Below are 18,491 nucleotides of genomic sequence, written 5' to 3'. Positions count from 1 at the left end.
ATAAAGGATGACTACTCCGCTTGGACCTAGCAACTGAAATCCATCTGGTATCACAAAGAATCAAAGCTGGTCTATATGTGGCTTATTCGTCTACCAGAGTAACCAAACTAACCTAACTTAACACCTCTTTCATGGCACAACTAACTCAATAACCTAATATTTTGACCCGCGATCCCAACACTGGACTCCCTTCGGAAAAAATCCGTACACACTTCTGCAATTATGGTATATGAAGTAATTGCTGTGGCGCTTTGCCGGCTGCGCCAAACATCTGGTTGATAGTTAGATGAATCGACGCGCGTACAGTGCCCGGTGCAATGGTGGCCACCTTTGGGAAGGAGTTGGCCAACGCCGTCATACAGTAGAGCTGTTGTAGAGGTTGTACGGCGTATGAACTTTGCTTGAAACTCGCTGGTTGTTTGTTGTTAGGTGTTGCTTGTCTGGCTGAGTGCTGCGGCGGCTGATGCCCCATAATGGCAGCGAGTGCCCAGAGCTGAATGGGCATCATAGTAGGAGCGTGTGTGTGTGTGTGTGCGTTGCATTATGTGCGTTTGTTGATCAATGAGCTGATGGTTATTTGGCTGGCTCCACCCGCTCGCCGCGCCTCGCCGCAGAAGACCAGCAGGCGCCGACAAGTAAGTGACTGCCAGGCAGACAGTCGGCACGGCGCTGGCATTTTGCAATGCGTTGCGTAGAAAAGCTTGCAATACTCTGTTGCAGCTGCATGTTGAATGCAATGCCGATGACTCACTCGTTTACTACGCGCACCGGTGCATATGTGTATGTGTGTGAATTGGCTGTCCGCGAGCGCAATGCGGCGGTTTGTCATATTTTCATGGGAGTTTTCTGTTTGGGAAGGCGGCAGCAGTGGCAGCAAATAACAGATGATGCCAAAGAGCGTTACAAAAATAACAGCAACGGTAACAACAACACCAACAACAACAATACTAATAATAACATGTAATATCAATAATAACAATTATGACAAGCAGAACAACGACTGGAACAGCCATGCGAACAACACCAACACCAACAACAAAAACAATTTGAATACACGCCGGCATAAAGCAAAAACAAAACAAACAAAAAATATTGCGAAAAGCTTCGAACAAGAGCCGCAACAAATACACAAACACGGCAATAACAATAATGCACGAAATTACGCGCAAACGCCTTGGCGACGTCGTAAAATGTGGTAGCCAATCCAACAACACACAGCGCGCCACAACGCCCCGCACCACAGCGCTGCGCAGCCTCGCCACACCGCGGCAAAGTCAAGCCAACTCCAGCGCGCAACAACACACAACTCCAGACACGTCGCACCAAGCGTGGCTGGGCCGGTGTTGCCGCGGTGGACGGCCGCTTGGCTGATCGGTTGGCGCGGCTCGGCGGCTGCTTGGCAAATTCAGTTGTGCGATTTCATCGCAATCATTTGTAATCGTGCGCAAATAACGATTACAACAATAACGTCAACATAACATATAATATACAACAGCAGCAGCAACAACAAAAACAATGACAGCTGCAACAACAACAATAATGACAGCCGCAACAACAGCAATAATAACAACGTATAAATAAATATTAAATAAAGCGAAAACAACAAGGTAACAACAACAAAAACACGTCAACATCAACAATAAAATTCATATTGCAGCAATATGAGTAGTTGTAATAACACCAACAACAAGATAATAAAAATGATAACAACCCAAGAACTATTTATTATGTGTGAACTCGACTTTCGGTTAGCTCGGTGTAATGGACCAATCAGAATGGGGCAAGTGCGACATATTGCTGTTATGCAACGTGGAAAGATGCTGATTGAGATTATGAAAGGTTTGAGCAGAGCTGCTTTAGCTTTTATTGGATCTTGTCTTTTGGGTAGTTGAAATAGTGATCGAATTCTCAAATTGTAACTCTGCTTCGGCTGAAGATCTACTATTATGCTGTAAATAGGTCAATATATTCAAGATGAGCAAAAAGTGAGGTTAATTTGTTTATAAAATGTGAAATTTTTATTTGTTCTTCCAAATCATTTTCATTCCATTCAAACTCATTTTCTGATAAAACGCACTTTTGCCAATGATCTTTCTAGAAGGCGTGCGTAAACAAATCAGGCGAATGCCGCAGTTGCGGTTGGAGTCGAGTTTTCGACAAATAAGTCTCGAAGAACCGAGACAGCATGATATGGATGAAGGAACCAAGAAAGTGCCTTGAGTTGTTTGCTCTTAATTACAGCCGTTTCAGACATATAGGTTGACGAAAACGACGCACAGTGCTCAAATAATATTCTTTATTGACAGCTTGATCTGGCGAATGCAATTCATAGGGCACCACAAAACTACAAACATCTTACCTTACTTTTTGATCATAATACTTCAACACGAGCGATTTTGAGAGAGGCGTCTCCCACAGAGCTTTATAGCATTTAGGCGTGTGCAAAAGATTGTGATTGAGATTCTGCAGTGACTAGAAGATTATTTCAGTCTTCGCTCGTTTAAGAGATTAGGTGTAATCACAGGCATAAAAAGTTACAATTTTATATACATAGGCATTTTATTTTATAAAAGTAAAAACTTAGCATTATTACATAAGGTTTCACCTTGATTTGACAGAAAATTCGATTTTAAATGTAATGGGTGTTTGTGTTGGTCCAATTCAAATCGAAGCTCCTTGAGGTGAACATCAAAAATACCTGGAGATTCATCTAAAATAAAGAAAATCAAAATTTAAGAAAAGTCCTTGGATTAAACTCTTTTCAGAATAAAAGGGAATAAAAAGATCTTGATCTTGATTTTGATCAGTAAGTTTATACGACAGCTATATGCTATAGTGATCCAATCTGAACAAATTCTTCGGAGAATGCATAATTGCCTTAGACATTAATTCGTGCCAAATTTAACCCGTCAAATAAAATAAATTTCCATACAAGAACTTGATTTAGTTTGTATGTTAGCTTTCGATACCAGATGGAGTTCTGTTACTAGGTCCATGAAGAGTAGTCATTCTATAGGATGCATGCGCTTGACGTGAACTTCAACAGACCTTGTGGCCTCACTATCGAAACCTCCTCCAGTGTATCATACCGTGGGAACCCCAGATGATTACAGTGCAGTCTTGCCAATGCGAGACAAGTGCACTAGAGATGCTCTATTGTCCCCGGGTGATCTGTCAGCCCCATTGTGCCGGCATGTGCCGCAACAAGATAGTTACCAATTAATATTTCGATCAAGTTCCTACAGTCTCTTTCATCGAGTGCCAATAGGAATTTTTATGTACTTCCGATCTACCGGGTTTTGATTTTCTTTACCATGCTTTTGTTCAGATCGTCGTATAGACGATGAGTTTCCCAATATTGATCGCGTTTTCGGGTGTTAGCCGTACACTATTATTGGCAATCTCGTCCATCAATTGATTGCCGGCGAGCCTTTATGATTTGGCACTTATGTAGTAGAAGTGAAGCTGTTTGCTTTTGGTAAGCCTTTCCATTGGTGCTACGTGATTACTACCTTGGCTGCTGTTTTAAGTAATGTTTCATAAGTGTCGCTTAGTTAAAGAAGAATATATATATGTTTACCAGAGCCGCGATTTAAAAATTTTATAATTAATTATACAATCCTTAATCTTCCACAGATTACGGTCAAGCAGTGCGAAGTTACTTGAAAGAAACAGACATAAAAAGCAAACAATGCGTACAAGGACTTGCTGGTTTCGATATAAAAGGAGCTGGTACGAATGTAATGAAAGCAGAAACTGAATTAAGCACCCAAAAAGAACTGCGAATTGTGGGGACATTCTTTTTATACATAAACCTCACTTTCATTATCATCCGAACGAAGGTACTTAGAACTGAAAGCGGTCTATGAGAACCTATTGAATACCAACTTAAGAATTTTAAAAGCTACAATTTACGCTCAAGTGACGTTATTAGTAAAATCTTCAATGAATACTACCATATACAGTTGAACATCCCGAACTCGAATCACCATAATCCACAAAAAAACGTCGAGTTATGGAAGAAAATTTGTATGGAATTTGACTTATGTTGCCAATTTAAGAGGTTGAGTTATGAAGAACTTCGAATTATAGAATATCGGGCTATGGAATTCGCACTGTAATCATAGAAATGTAATAAATGTTTTATCACATACTTAGACCATAAGGACTATTCAAATACGACTTCGCATATTCATTGCTAATCATAACTGAAACCATAACTGCTTCAAAATAACTTCACTCGAGCATTTAGGTATCAAATGTAATAGGCATACCAACCCACAAAGGCTTCCAAATGTCGCATATACTATAGGCTGACGGCGTAGGTTGCTATATATATTTCTGGACTAGGCAACACTAAGTGTTGCCAGGTACAATCTGACATTTCCATTGGAAAGTTTGACATTTTTTAGCGTAACATCAATCAGAACGTGTTGTCATTTAATCGTGAATTGTTTTATTTACAGGGAATTAAAAAATTCATCTCGGCCAAAAAATGGAATTAACTCGTGAACATTTTCGCGCGATCATTTTTCACAACTTTTGACGTGGATTATCACGACAAGAGTGCATCGATGAACTAAAATCTTTGTATGGCTATGAAGCACCATCCTATAGCACTGTGAAAAACTGGTACAAAGAATTCAATCGTGGCCGACGCTCGCTCAAAGACGAATTCCGTGAAGGTCGTCCAAAAACAGCCGTTGTGCCAGAAAACATCGATGCCGTACGTGAACTGATAATGCAAGACCGTCATGTAACATACCTTCAGATAGAGGCATGCCTATGCATTTTTCCCACCAGCATACATTCGATATTGCATGAACACCTGGCCGTAAAAAGGTTTGTTCTCGTTGGATCCCGCACAATTTGACAATCGCTCAAAAAAAGGCTCGTGTGGATTGGTGTAAAGAAATGCTGAAAAAATTCGATCGCGGTGCTTCAAAAGACGTTTATAAGATCGTCACAGGTGACGAATCATGGATCTATGCGTATGAGCCCGAAACAAAACAGCAATCGACCGTGTGGATCTTCCAAGACGAGCCAAATCCAACGAAAAAAAACAAAAAAAATAAACATTTTCGTTGATAAATATGTCTATTTTCATTATTAGGCCAGAAATATATAGCCCTCGTAGTAGTAAACGCTTCAGTTAGAGTGATCGTAGCTTTTTCTAGGTGAGACCAGATCCGTTGTGTTACCTAAAACTCCTATATAATAGATCATTACGCCCTTACAACTCGACAAAGAACTTTGAGGCTATCACAAATTTCTAAAGACAACTAATGCCAGTTTCTGGCATGTCTCCTAGTTCGGAAAGGTAAGACTGCTGAGAGGTTTCAATCAATCCCGCAAAGACTAAGCAAATGGAGGAAAAAGTGCTTGGATGTTTCCATCTCACCGTTCTCTGTACAATTTTGACAGCAAGATTTCGTGAAGATTTTTAACCTATACGCTTAAATTCCTATTGGACAGTATCCAGTAAAAAACGCTACGAATGCGGCAAGATAAGCTTTTCCAAGGTCAAGTAATTCAAAAGATCTATTGCTTTCTACTCCAACCCAAAGGGATTTTGCAGTCGCACAGAATCGGGTCGTCGATCAGCACCTACTCAGCGCACGCGATGTCTCTTGGTCCACTACTGGAAAGTAGGATGCCAATGGTGACACAAACCGATTCCATTCCATTGGAAGCGGGGAAAGGGTGTCCCCTACAACTAGCTCATCGGCTTTACAGATGCCTACCGTTTCGCCTGCTTCTTCCTAGCAACTTTTCCCTATCCACACAACCCTCGTCGGTATGTGAGCAGAGAAGAAGCAACCACGAGTAATAGCCTTTGTGATGCAGTGATTCAAAAGTTCAGTGACGCAGATAAGGACGGCAGGATTTCCTTATTCGGACCTCTTCATATGCCTAACTTCTCTGAGACTTTAAGCGCACTTCGCAGCAATGCATCTGCCGACAATGTCCTCGGGCGATATGTGTAAATGGCGTGAAGTGCCTTTGTTGGTGTGGTGCGGCCTACATTTGTTCATCTTCAAATTTCTTAGACTTTGCATCGCTTAGTGTAGCCTTTTGAAGCGTTCGATGTCCTCCTTCCGCTCTCCTTAATATTTGGCCTACATTAAAGCTAGGTTAGAGTATGTCGCAAATATTTCGCTAAATGAAGAACATAATGTGCACACCCTTTTGGCTTTTAGAAACACTTTAACAAATTACTTAGCTGAGGAATTGCCGTTATGAAGCTAAGCAATCAACTGACAAACCAATCAACTCAAAGCTGAGCTCATTCACTTTCACTTAAACGCTGGGTGAACGGTTTTAACGAATCAGCTAATCGACGATTTACTCGCATTTGGGTGAATACATTATACACAGGCACACACACAAACACCAGTGAATATACGAAAATATTTGAACGTTCACCACTTTGGCAGTGCAAAAACAACAACAATGTAGCATGTCGACGTTTGCTCTGGTTCCGCAACACGCTTAACGGTGGACAGCGCCCGAGCCAAGCAAAAAACTTCGGGTAAATATGTATGCAAACGCATACAACAATTACGAAAAATCAGAGCAACAACAACAAGCCAGTAGTACAATGTGGTCTTCAAAACGCCAGCCAATAAAGTTCCCATAATAATAGCGGCAACAGTAACGGCCATAACAACAACAAAGCGGGGCAAACGCGGGCAGTAGCATGAATGGTAGCAAAAATTAGCAAAATTAGAAAAATGGTAGCAGCCGCAAAGCACCAAATTGATGTATGGCATAACCGCACACACCACGGAACGTTATACATTAGCATAGGTGTATGTGAGTGTGTGTGTGTGTGTGCATGAGATTGTTTAAAAAATGAGTGGTAAAATGAGTGTTAAAAAAGCAATTATCAATTAGCCACTGTTTCACCGCAAATTCATCAATACACAGCCACATTTGGCTGGCGTGGCGTAGCGGAAAACAAAAACTACAACGACAACAACAATAGCGTCGATTCAAAAATGTATTATAATAATAAAACATTTGTTCAAAACAAATTAAAATTCAGCGTAGCAATATGAAAAATCGCCAAGCAAACGTTGGATCGCGCCTTAATAACGCTGCCACATTGCCAGCAAACGACTACCGCGGGCGCTTGTTGGCTGTGGTCAGGGTCGCAGTGTGTGCAGCGCTGTTTGTGCTGCTAATAGTGGTGGAGCGCGGCGCTTCTGCGATTCCTGCAAACACACCCAGCTCAAACGCTACCGCTTGGCCGCCAGCTACCAGCGCTTGCTGGATGTGCGCAAGATGCCAAGCGTCCCGCGTGGTCCACATTGTTTTGCATAATCGAAAGTGACCGCAACACAGCGGTTGCCGCGGCCGCCTTTGGTGGCGAAGTACGCACACGTGTAACGGTAAATGGTATAACTTGTATGCGCGGCAGCGGCGCGTACCTGCGCGTTAGTACTTCGCCATTGTAATTTGTTGCGCGCGTTGCGTTCAGTATGTGTTGCGTTGCGTAGCGGCGTCCACTGCGTGGCATGTAACGCAGCGCGCCATGATTGATATGCAGTCAGCAACGCTAATCTCTTTGCGTTGTTGCTATTGTCAACGTTTTGAACCTAGTTGTTTTACCTGCGTTAAAAATCAATTTATATGCGTTATTTTCGTTCAAAAATCATATATATGCGAAACTGAAATATTTGCATGACGCACGCATGCAGTAGAGTTGCGCGAAAAAAACTTGAGCTCGATTTTTCTTTTGCTTTTTTGCATTCCGCACTAATTCGACCGCATTTCGTTGAAGGCGTTACGCAGCGGAAGGGTAATTAGCTCACTTTTGCGAATCACGCCTTCCTAGTGGCAAGTGTGTTGGGCGCACACGAAAGCGCCGCGCTTGAAATGGAATTTGGTGGTCATCAGTTGAGCTGGGCTATTGCTGGCATTTCGCACAGAAGGCGATTACGTAGTGCGCCAGCGGCCAGGCTGATCCAAATATATTAATTTCAATGTGCATGAGTGTTGCGTGTGTGAAATGCGGCGCTTCGCATAAGCGAGTGCGTCGCTGGGTTGTTTGTGGCGTTATTGATTGAATATGCGTGTTTGCAACACGCCATTAACGGTTAATTAATGCGCGCATGCGCTGACATTGAATTATTTCGGTTAATTTTATTATAAAATATTATAGCGATTAAAGTGTTTTGGTTCGTATGTTATTTTTCGCATTCGGCAGGTGGCAGTTTGTTGCCAGCGCGCTTATAAAAAGGTCAAGGTTAAGGGAAAGCGGAAATCTTACCACAAAGCGCTTAATTAATTTGTATCAAACTAGCATTGTTTTGCCTGCGTGTCTTCGCTCATTATAAATCGGCGATTGGCGTGCGAAATAGCGCTTTCGGTGCATCATTTATCAATTTCTAATCATCATTAAGCTGCGGCCATCTCAGCTGGCTACCATGGCCCACTTTTAATGCGGCGTTCATTGCGGTGGCGCGCCACTGTACTTGTCTTCACTTCATGTTACTCCACTTAGTGGACTTACACGCGCCTTATTGCCGCTGATGCCAAAGCAAATCTAACACGCCGCCTTTTGACTGCCATCACTGTTTTTGTTGTTGATCACTTTTATCTCTGCCGTTACTGCATTTTCTCTGCATCTCTTGTTTTAGTCTTCATTTTGCTGTAACGGTGGCAGCGGCATGTTTATAAACCGCTAATCAGGGATGCCAACCTTGCCGAATTTCCTGTTCAATCAAGCTTAACCTTGATCGCAAAGGAAATCATCACTTTTCGTGGTTTCTTGCAATTATCTTCCACACAAATAAATTTATATTTATTTGAGCATGCGCCATTTACTCTCACAGTAACACGATACAATTGCTGATCAAAGTTAGCGGAAAAAAAATTGATAGTCATTCATAAAAGTATTAAATTGAATGATTTTCCTATGTGTTAGTACTGGGTGAAATTAGTGCGAAAGCGAATGCCGGTAAGTTTTTTATCCCGATCACAAGTTTTGCCAAAATGTAAATCTAAAGATATTTAGTAGAGTTTATCGCTTTCGGGTTTCCCTTCGAGTTTCACCCGCTATTATGTTTTTCCGTTTCCATTGTTATGTAATTCTTGTGGTACCGAATAGATATGATACGTTTGATTGTTGTTAATGTGACAAAAAGTTCCTGGAAATTGTAAATAAAACGCAAAATTTTTAATTATTCATCAACGATTCCAACGAATTTTCCAGTCTTCGAAACATTTTTCATAAGCTGAAGGCTACCCCATTCAGCTCCTTCAAAAAATTTTGTTTTATCGCTTCGATTGACTGAAAATGTGTTCCATTCCGATAATTGTTGCCTTTCTTGCATGGCAAACTCATAAACACATGTCTCATCGGCAGTTATAATGCTCTCCATGAATGTGGTATCGGAATTCCCATGATCAAGCATGTCCAAAGAGTCCTGTTTATGATACTCTTTTTGAAAAAAAAAAGATTTATCGGGACGAGTCGAGAAAGAACGTGTTTCATACACAATATATCCGCCAAAGATCTTCGAATGGACTCTCAAAAGATATATCTTTCACTTTTTTAATATTTTTATCAGCTGAAGAGATCAGAGGTCTTCCAGAACGAGGGATGTCTTCAACGAACCGTCTTTGAAAGCGTGTGTTTTTGATAAAACTGAATCACCGTAAGCCTTTTCCAACATTCGGTTAGATTCGATTAGAAATATAAAATTTGTGATTTGTGATTTCTTTATTCGATATTTTTCACCAGCTGCTTTTACATTTAAGTGACTGGTGTACTCACCAAAACACACCCTACTTCTATGATAATTTTTTTCCTAGCCCAGGGACCGTTTTTCTATTACTTCAGTGCAAGATTTCCAAGATTGACCAATTGCAGGTCAGTTTCTACTCCCCCTACGGCAAGGGATGCCTACGATTTTGTAACCAGCATCAAGCTTTTCGGCTCACTGTTTTTTTAATGACTTGAATTCTTCGGGGACGGTTTTCGCCGCTGCCTAGAATTTTCTGTATTATCCAAGTTTGTTTTCTAATATTTTCCTTACTTCTTTTCATCGACAGCACTTAAGAAGGAATGGTTTGAAACTGGTGGTTCGTCTCCATTAATACAAACAGGACTTTTAGTTTTTCCATGTTATACAGGTATTTTCGTAAACATCCTTGATCGAAGAACATCTATGCTAAATATTGGTTCACCTAGAGGTTTGTCTCAGAATCATCTCATTTATCCACCAGATCACTTTCTTTGGATGTCCTTTCGTTGTTTATTTGTGACACTGTTGCTTTACATACCTCTGCGATGCTGAACAGAATTTCTTTGAAAATATACCTGGCTGTCTTACTTGCGTAGTAGTTCGTGAGTCTAGCTTGGAAACGTTCCATTTACGTGTTCCTCTTTTTTAGTTGCTGTTGTACTTTTATTTGGGTCTTAGAAGTAGTACATATATTGGTGATCGTTACCTATGGAGTCTTCTAGCACTTTCCACTCACGTAGCTGCTTTGATAATCCTTCAGACACCAGTGTGATATCGGAGGTTGTGTCGTTGCATGCTGGCCTTCTGAAAGTGGTTTTGGATCCTTTATTGGATCCAGCTGTCATGGCATTAGTTGTCTGTGTGTCCTACTCTTGGCTTTAGCGTTAACATCTTCAAGTATGAATGAGTGGCTGAAGTCTGTGATACCAACGTGCGACGTCAAGTAACATCTTATTACCGTAATGTTTTCATTGCCTATCCAGTCAAATCCCGCGGTTGTTTTCTTTTGAAACTGCTCCTTTCTGTTATCCACATTTCCGCTGTTATGGTTATGTGTTCCAGCCATGTTCCACCATGCGCTCTTTTATATGACTTGCTAATTATTGGTACGTCAGTGCTCAGTTCCAACATGAGCTGTGGCAGTATGTAGTCAGCTGTTTTGCTTCTGTGCAACTGCAACGTCTTCATTTTTTTGTCCTTTTCTTTAACGATTCATAAGTTCGAGATCCTGAGATATGATCTATTGACAATGCACCGGTTCCACGCAGAGGTAAGCGCTCGGTGGATTCTCATGGGTTTCCCACATCATTTACATACGTAAGCCATTCATAATTTCATACATAAAGCTACGTCGAATTAAGGTTACTTAATAAGGGATTATAAGGTTTTTATCTTGATTCTGATCGGTCAGTGCTCCAATCTTAATAATTTGTTCGGAGAAATCAGCCAATATTCACCATATTTGTGATTTTTGTTTTCTGAAATGAATGAACGGTCCATAAAAATTTACTATAACCGGGTTTTCAATAAGAGCGATGCCATTATGTACGGAACTCGATTTCTTTTGCATGGTCACCACGGGCACGCTTGCAGAATTCCAGGCGATGAACCCAATTTTCGACGGTTTTCAAGCATAAATCGGTCGATACTGCTGCAATTTCACGTTCGATACTCGTACGCAGTTCATCAATCGTCGCTGGGTTGTTGGTATTGGCCATAGACTTTACATAGCCCCACAGGAACGGCGTCAAATCGCACCACCAAGGTGCCCAATTGACTGTGTTATTTCGTGAAAAAAAAGTTCACCAAACTTGGTTTTCAATAAACAGATTGTGACATTCGCTGCCGGACAATAAACCGCACCAAACCGTATTTTTTCAGGATACAATAGTAACTCATGGATTACGTGTGTATTGCTGTCTGACCAATAACGAATTGACGAAGCCTTTCAGCCATAAATGAGCCCCATTACTGAAGATGATTATTTATGAAAATAGGAAGTTGTTGTTCAGCAAAATTCACGAACATACAACAATTCTGGTGGTCAAGAAGCTTCAGTTCTAGCGTCGATTTGATCTTGTTGGGATGTAGGACAAGATCTTTTTAGAAAATTCGCTACAACGATGTCACATAGATGCCCTACACTTGGGAGACTGATTTGGGTCTTCCTCAATTGATGCGCTAGCGGCAGCAATATTCTTGACACTACGGGCACTTCTTCGTCACCTGGCACGGGGACATTTTGTACTGTGCCTGTGGATTGAGATTTTTCCACTAGATGCTCAATTGTTGGTCTGACAGGACGATTATAATGACCATAAATTGGGCGTACCGCTTTTAAGCTTGAGGTCACTGACTCCGAATTTCGGTAATAAATTTTAATAATTTCGATTCGTTGTTATATCGTATGTCTTTCAGTGATGAAATTTTTTAACCTTACTGAAGGGAAAGATCAAAAGAGCGGGAAAAATGTGTAACGTCCTTATTGAAAACCCCCTTACAATGATATCCATGATGTGCATAAACTTTGAGACGCATCTTATATGAGATCGCTATAGAGCTGTGTATCAGTCATGCTTTCAAACTCGAAACATGAAGTATAAAGAAGATATATACTACATATACATACATATGTATATACAGCGAAACAACTTGAAACTTCGTAGCGACACAATGAAGCCATACGAATCCAACTATGTGGTGAGTGGCAGCTAAAACAAAAATCAGGCAAGTCAATACGCACACATACAAACAAACGTGTTTACCGTTCTCTCGTTGGATTTCTAAGCGCGCTGTGCGCCTTTGCGGCCCGTTGAGTTGCTCATTAAGAAAACCATCAGTGGCCAGATTAGAGCTGCTTCAATTTTTATTACTTCACTACATCCGCTCACACCTCCTGTGGCTGCTCCAATTGTCGAACGCTGCTTGACCTGCTGCAGTGGCTGCCTGAACTGCCGCGGCCGCATTTGGCTGCGGTGCGGTTGGTTATACGCGTATATAATTTAGCAGTTAATGCCACTATCTCAGTCGTTAATGTTGGCACTACGCCTACCTCCCGCCACCGCTGACCAATTTTGTACGCGCATGCCGCCTCGTGCACAAATGGACTCACGGCGGCAAGTCTTCACTGGATGACGCAAAAGCTCACTTGCCCATTCATCTTCGGCATCAAATGGAAACCATAAATTTTCGACATACTCGCGCGTGCAAAACAGTCATTTGCTCCAGCGCAGGCCCCTACATGCGCTTTCCGCTGTGTTTGAGTGTGTGTGCGTGCATTTTCGTCAGCGCACCGCACAGTCGATCACACAGGCATTCAATCAGTCGGTTAGTAAGTCTGTAAGTTGGCCAGCGAATAGACCGTTGCATTGTAGGTACATAATTTTTGATGTTTCATTCCTTTCGTTCATTTTTTTTTCTAATCATCACCATTGTTATTGTTGGTTTCTTAGCACCTTCTACTCAAACTGGTTGAAATTGGTGTTTTTTTTTTGTCAGCGCGCTTCATTGTACCGTTTTATGGGAGCTCATAAATAAACGGCAAATCATTGCTTACTCTGTGGTTACTTACCGAGGCGCTCGTTGAATGTACGTTTAGGTGGAAATATATGTTCTGAAAGATTCAATATGTGGTTCGACCAATTATAGAATTAATAGAGCTAACTCGAAAGGTTCTCACATAAAAGCATTTCACGATTTTAGCTAGGTTTCCTAAAGTAAAACAAATTTTAACAAATTTTCTTTACAATAACTGTAAACACTGCTAGAAGTCGATGTAATGCACATTATTTTGTACCAGGTTTGTGGATTTTTAGTATCTTATATAGTAACAGCACCGCAGACGATATTGTTTCTGTGGAGCAGAGTATCAGAGTAGACCCAAAGAATCCATCCAGCGTCACTCGCAACAATGTGCGCTTTCTCAACCACTTTATGGAAAATTTTTCGAAAGGATCTTGGTTTGTGTGCTTATAAAATCCAAATCGTGCAAGCACGAAAGCCGACCACAAAGCCCGTTGACCGTTCATTGAATGCGCCCAAATCGAGATTCTCACAAGAAGATATTTTGTACAGCTGAAACTAATTTTTGATGAAATAAACTAAATTGTCGCATTTAGATCGATGATCCACAAGCCATTGTTGAGCCTCCGTTACATTCTCTAAAGTCATTGTTTGGTGTGCTCTATATACACAGGTTATCATCGTTCGATATTACTTTCAAAATATTTTCGATGAATACCTAAATTTAAATGTATTAATGTGGTTAACGTTTAGTTCCAAGAAAACGGCGCTACATGGCAAATCTTCTTCTTCTTTACTGGCGTAGACGCCGCTTACGCGATTACATATAGCCGAGTCAACAACAGCGCGCTAGTCGTTTCTTCTCTTCGCTACGTTACATGGCAAATAGCTTACTAAAAAATCAATACCATATATATACATATAAACATATCACCGCCAAGGACTTCGTTTTCCAAATATGCCCTTTAATAAATGCTCTAATTGATGAACTTACGGAAGCTCGCAGAAATATCGTGGACGTGAAAAATTAGTTGGGAAACGTAAATAAGGATTTATGTTGGCAAGTAATTCGTTTAACAAATGTCAAGTCATGTGTTTTCTATGAGTGAAGTGACTATTTGTGGGGACTTTCAGTTCAGTTTCAGATATACCGCTCTTCACTACCAATTCCATTAGAGAACTCAATATATATTCGGCATCAGATTTCAGTTGGAGCAAGGAATTTTGCATCAAAAATACAAATGTAAATTGGTTCAATATTGATAGATGTTAGTCAGACTATTAGTGCCTAAGATTTTCTAGTCAATTAACATCCGCCTCGTAAGTAAAGATAAACCACGAGTCCAAAGTCTGAAGACATTCAGACATAGATTGACTTCAGCTCACCTGGAACTACAACGTCCGGTATGTTTAACGTGGGTACCTATTGACGAAAGCCTTACCCTACGGCAAAGCACAGCGAGCTTCTTCTCCACATGGCACCGGTCAGACTTCTACACCGAAACTATTACCAGTTGAGCTTCCATATTGTTCTGAACTTTAGACCAAGGGATGGACCCAATACGGACATTACACGCATACATAAAAAGTTAACCGTAATACTCAGTTAAACGCCTTCCGACTAGTGGAGATCAATAAGTATTCTATTAAAACAAGGGTACTAAAAGAAGTAAAACGTTAAGCTTCAAAGAACTATGCTAGAAGGTAGATGAAAATCTGTGGCGCGATATCTATAAAATGGTAATGGCAAAGGTAAGGAGGGTGGATACCAGGCACTAACCTGTGCTATTCCGCTAGAAAAGGTGGTGAAAATTATTTTCACAACGCAAGAGCAGCAAATGACCGTACGAATACTGTCAGTGGTTGAAGCTTTGACAATCGACGAGGAGGAGGTAGTAGAAGTTGCGCAAAGATTTGGCAATGCAAAGGCGCCTGGACTTGATGGTATCCCGAACAAGGCACTTAAAATCGCAGTTAAATACAGCATGAAGGCCTTAGAGGACATCTTTTCTGTCACTTTGTATGATCGATACGATGGAGAAAATATTGGAGAGGCTGATATGCACACGTTTGGAACGTCGCCCAAAAGGAGAACTACTTGGCTTATCTGAAACCCAATTTGGTTTCAGGAGACATCGATCCACCATAAACGCAGTCGGAGAATTGACGGATATTGCGGCCAAGGCCATAGAGGGCACCCGATGTATGCAGTTTTCACACTTGATGTAAAAAATGCTAAAAAAATTAATAGTTATCTGTCTGACAGACTACTACTGTACGATACCGATGCATTTTCAAAAATCTACATGGTGGCAAGTGGAGTATCGCAGTACTCCGTATTGGGTTCATTACTATGGAATGTACTATACGATGGAGTGTCAAAATAGGGTCAAATAATTGACTATGCGGACGGCATTGCTGTGACGATTTGTCAAAAATAATGGATAACACTGGTGGGCCTAGTCAAAGTAGGAGCCCTACTAGCTAAAGTCAGCCAGTCAACACTGATGTACGCCACACCTATAATATATTCCATATAACAATTTTATTGATCCAACATCTCTTCGATAAAAGTAATCATCATTGCACCTCTTATTAAAGGTCTGATAGTGCATCGCTAAGAAAGCTGCAATTTCTCAATTTCTCAAAGTAAAATGTGTCGAACTATTTTTAAACCGAACCATTTAAGGCTTGTTAATCCGTTGCGCTTGTCGACGCCTTTTTACGAGGCCATTAATCGATCGGCTATGATTTATGGATAAGATTTCGAAGCATGAACTGACTGCACTTACCAGATGATTAAAGATAACACTCATTTTAAATTAGTTCCATTAGCAGCTAATTTCGATCGGAAAACAGTAAAACAATAATTAAGCCATAATGAAGTGAAGAGAGCGTACGAAATTTGAATCAAAAACAACTTAACCTTGATTTTAGAACGTCTTCAAGAGTTCCGTAAATAAAACGCGCGCACACACGGCTGCCAATGCACATAGCGGAACGCGTACATATGCTTGTACGTATGTACATATTTATATGCTTATGATTACTTACATATGTATATGTATAGATACAAATATGCGCGCGTGTGTGTGTGTGTTGGCAGTAATGAAAATGAAAGTGTTAATTCGGTGATTAAGTGAACGGCGTTTTTATTGCAGTCGATTACTTGGACTTGAAACGTTTCCTTCACAAAACACCGCTGGTTGCCAAACAACAAGAACAACACTAACAACAACAATAGTGAGTGTATTCAAACTACGAAAGAAGCAAGGAGCAGCAGATGAAATAAACGCGCTAATGTTTACGAAAAAGTTTGGATTTGATAAACTCCAAGTCATGGCTGCAAGATTGAAACATCAGCCACACACACACATACACGCATACGTTAACGCTGTTATAAGTGTAACTGTGTGCCTTACAGCCATCATTACAATAATAGCGAAATTTCTAATTGAGTGATGAGGCTGTGAAATGAATAAAGATTGTAGAAAAACATGGCAAAATAACTCCAGGCCTGTTCAGAGCCTTACAAATGTTTGCTAACCACATCAAATACAACAAAAAATATTAAAAATTGTTTATACCCTCAAGAGCGTATATTAGGTTTTCCAATTTCTTTTTAGCAACCAAACGGAGACGTCGAAGATCCCAAGAAGTATGTAACGAGTACAGTAGGCACGCTACAAAAGTAGACCGATAGGGACAGCAAGCAACGCCATACTATTTCCTGCTCTTTCCATATTTTTTCTTTCGTAAGGTTTGCCTTTCATCATGAAAAGATATACGATCCAAGAACGAGAACGAAATTATTAAAATTTACCACCGAAATTCGGAGCCAGTGGTCTTATCTTAAAGAGCCCTACTTTCAATATAGGAAGACCAAAATCTCACACACATCATTCTCACACGTCCTTCTCAAGCCTTGGATATCTCTATGACGCCGTTGTGGCGAAGTTTGCAGAAAGATCTTGACCTACGTCTTTACAAGATCAAATTGACTTAAGAACTGAAGCCACTTAATCACCAGAATCCCCGAATGTCCGTGAATTGGGCTGAGCAACAAATTGAAAATTATTCGGATTTTCATCGAAAAATCATCTCAGCAATGAGGCTCATTTCTGGTTCAATAGCTTCGTCAATAAGCAAAACATGTGTTATTGGTCAGGCAGCGATCCACACGTACTCCATGAGTCACCATTGCATTCCGAAAAAATTACGGTTTGGTGCGGTCTATAGGCTGGCGGCGTCATTGGGCCGTACTTCTTCCGTGATGTTCAATACCTGCATGTTACTGTGGGGAAACGCTACTGCTCAATGATAATCGAATATTTTTGATCCGAATTGGATGATAAGGACTTGAACAATATGTGGTTCCAACAGAACAGTGCCATAAGCCACACAGCGAATGTCACAATGTCCGTCATGTCATGTCCGTCAGTCAGTATATACGCGTAATAGTCCCTCAGTCTTTGAGATATCGGTCTGAAATTTTGCACACATTCTTTTTTCACCAAGAAGCTGCACATTTGTTGGAATCGCAGATATCGAACAACTATAGCATATAGCTGTCATACAAACTGACCGATCAAAAGCAAGTCTTTGTATGGAAAACTCTTTCATTTCATGAGATATCTTCTTTATGTTCCACATAGACTATAGTTTTAGCCAAAGCTATAATATCCTGTGATATTGCTAGGATCGGACTACTATATAGTATAGCTGCCTTACAAACTGAACGATCAAAATCAAATACTTGTATGGGAAACTTTTTCAATTGACCAGATATATTTACGAAGTTCAACATAGACCATAGTTCTAGCCAAAGCTATCATATCCAAAGATATTGTTAAGATCGGACTACTATAGCATATATCGGCCATACCAACGGGCCTTTCAAAATCAGAATAAAGGTCTATCTTTTATATATAATATTTTTCAACTTTAAGCCGCAAAAATGCACCTGTGAAGGGTATGAGAGCTACGCTGCCGCCAAAATTAACGTTTTTCTCGTTGTTGTTGTTTTTTTTTATTTTTTTATTTATTTATTAAACGATTTGTTTACGCTTACAAATTACAAAAATCAAATTTTATTTATTTACTTAAACATTTACATACGTATTTCTGCTCATATACTGCTTATATAATTGTATTATGTGCGCGTGTTGTCTCAAAACATATACATAACTAACCTCCTTCATCTTTATTATCATA

This window comes from Bactrocera dorsalis, chromosome 1, assembly GCF_023373825.1.
Source record: "Bactrocera dorsalis isolate Fly_Bdor chromosome 1, ASM2337382v1, whole genome shotgun sequence".
In the NCBI taxonomy this organism is placed as follows: Eukaryota; Metazoa; Arthropoda; class Insecta; order Diptera; family Tephritidae; genus Bactrocera; species Bactrocera dorsalis.
The sequence above is the reverse complement of the archived record's forward strand: the minus strand, read 5'-3'. Positions refer to the sequence as shown.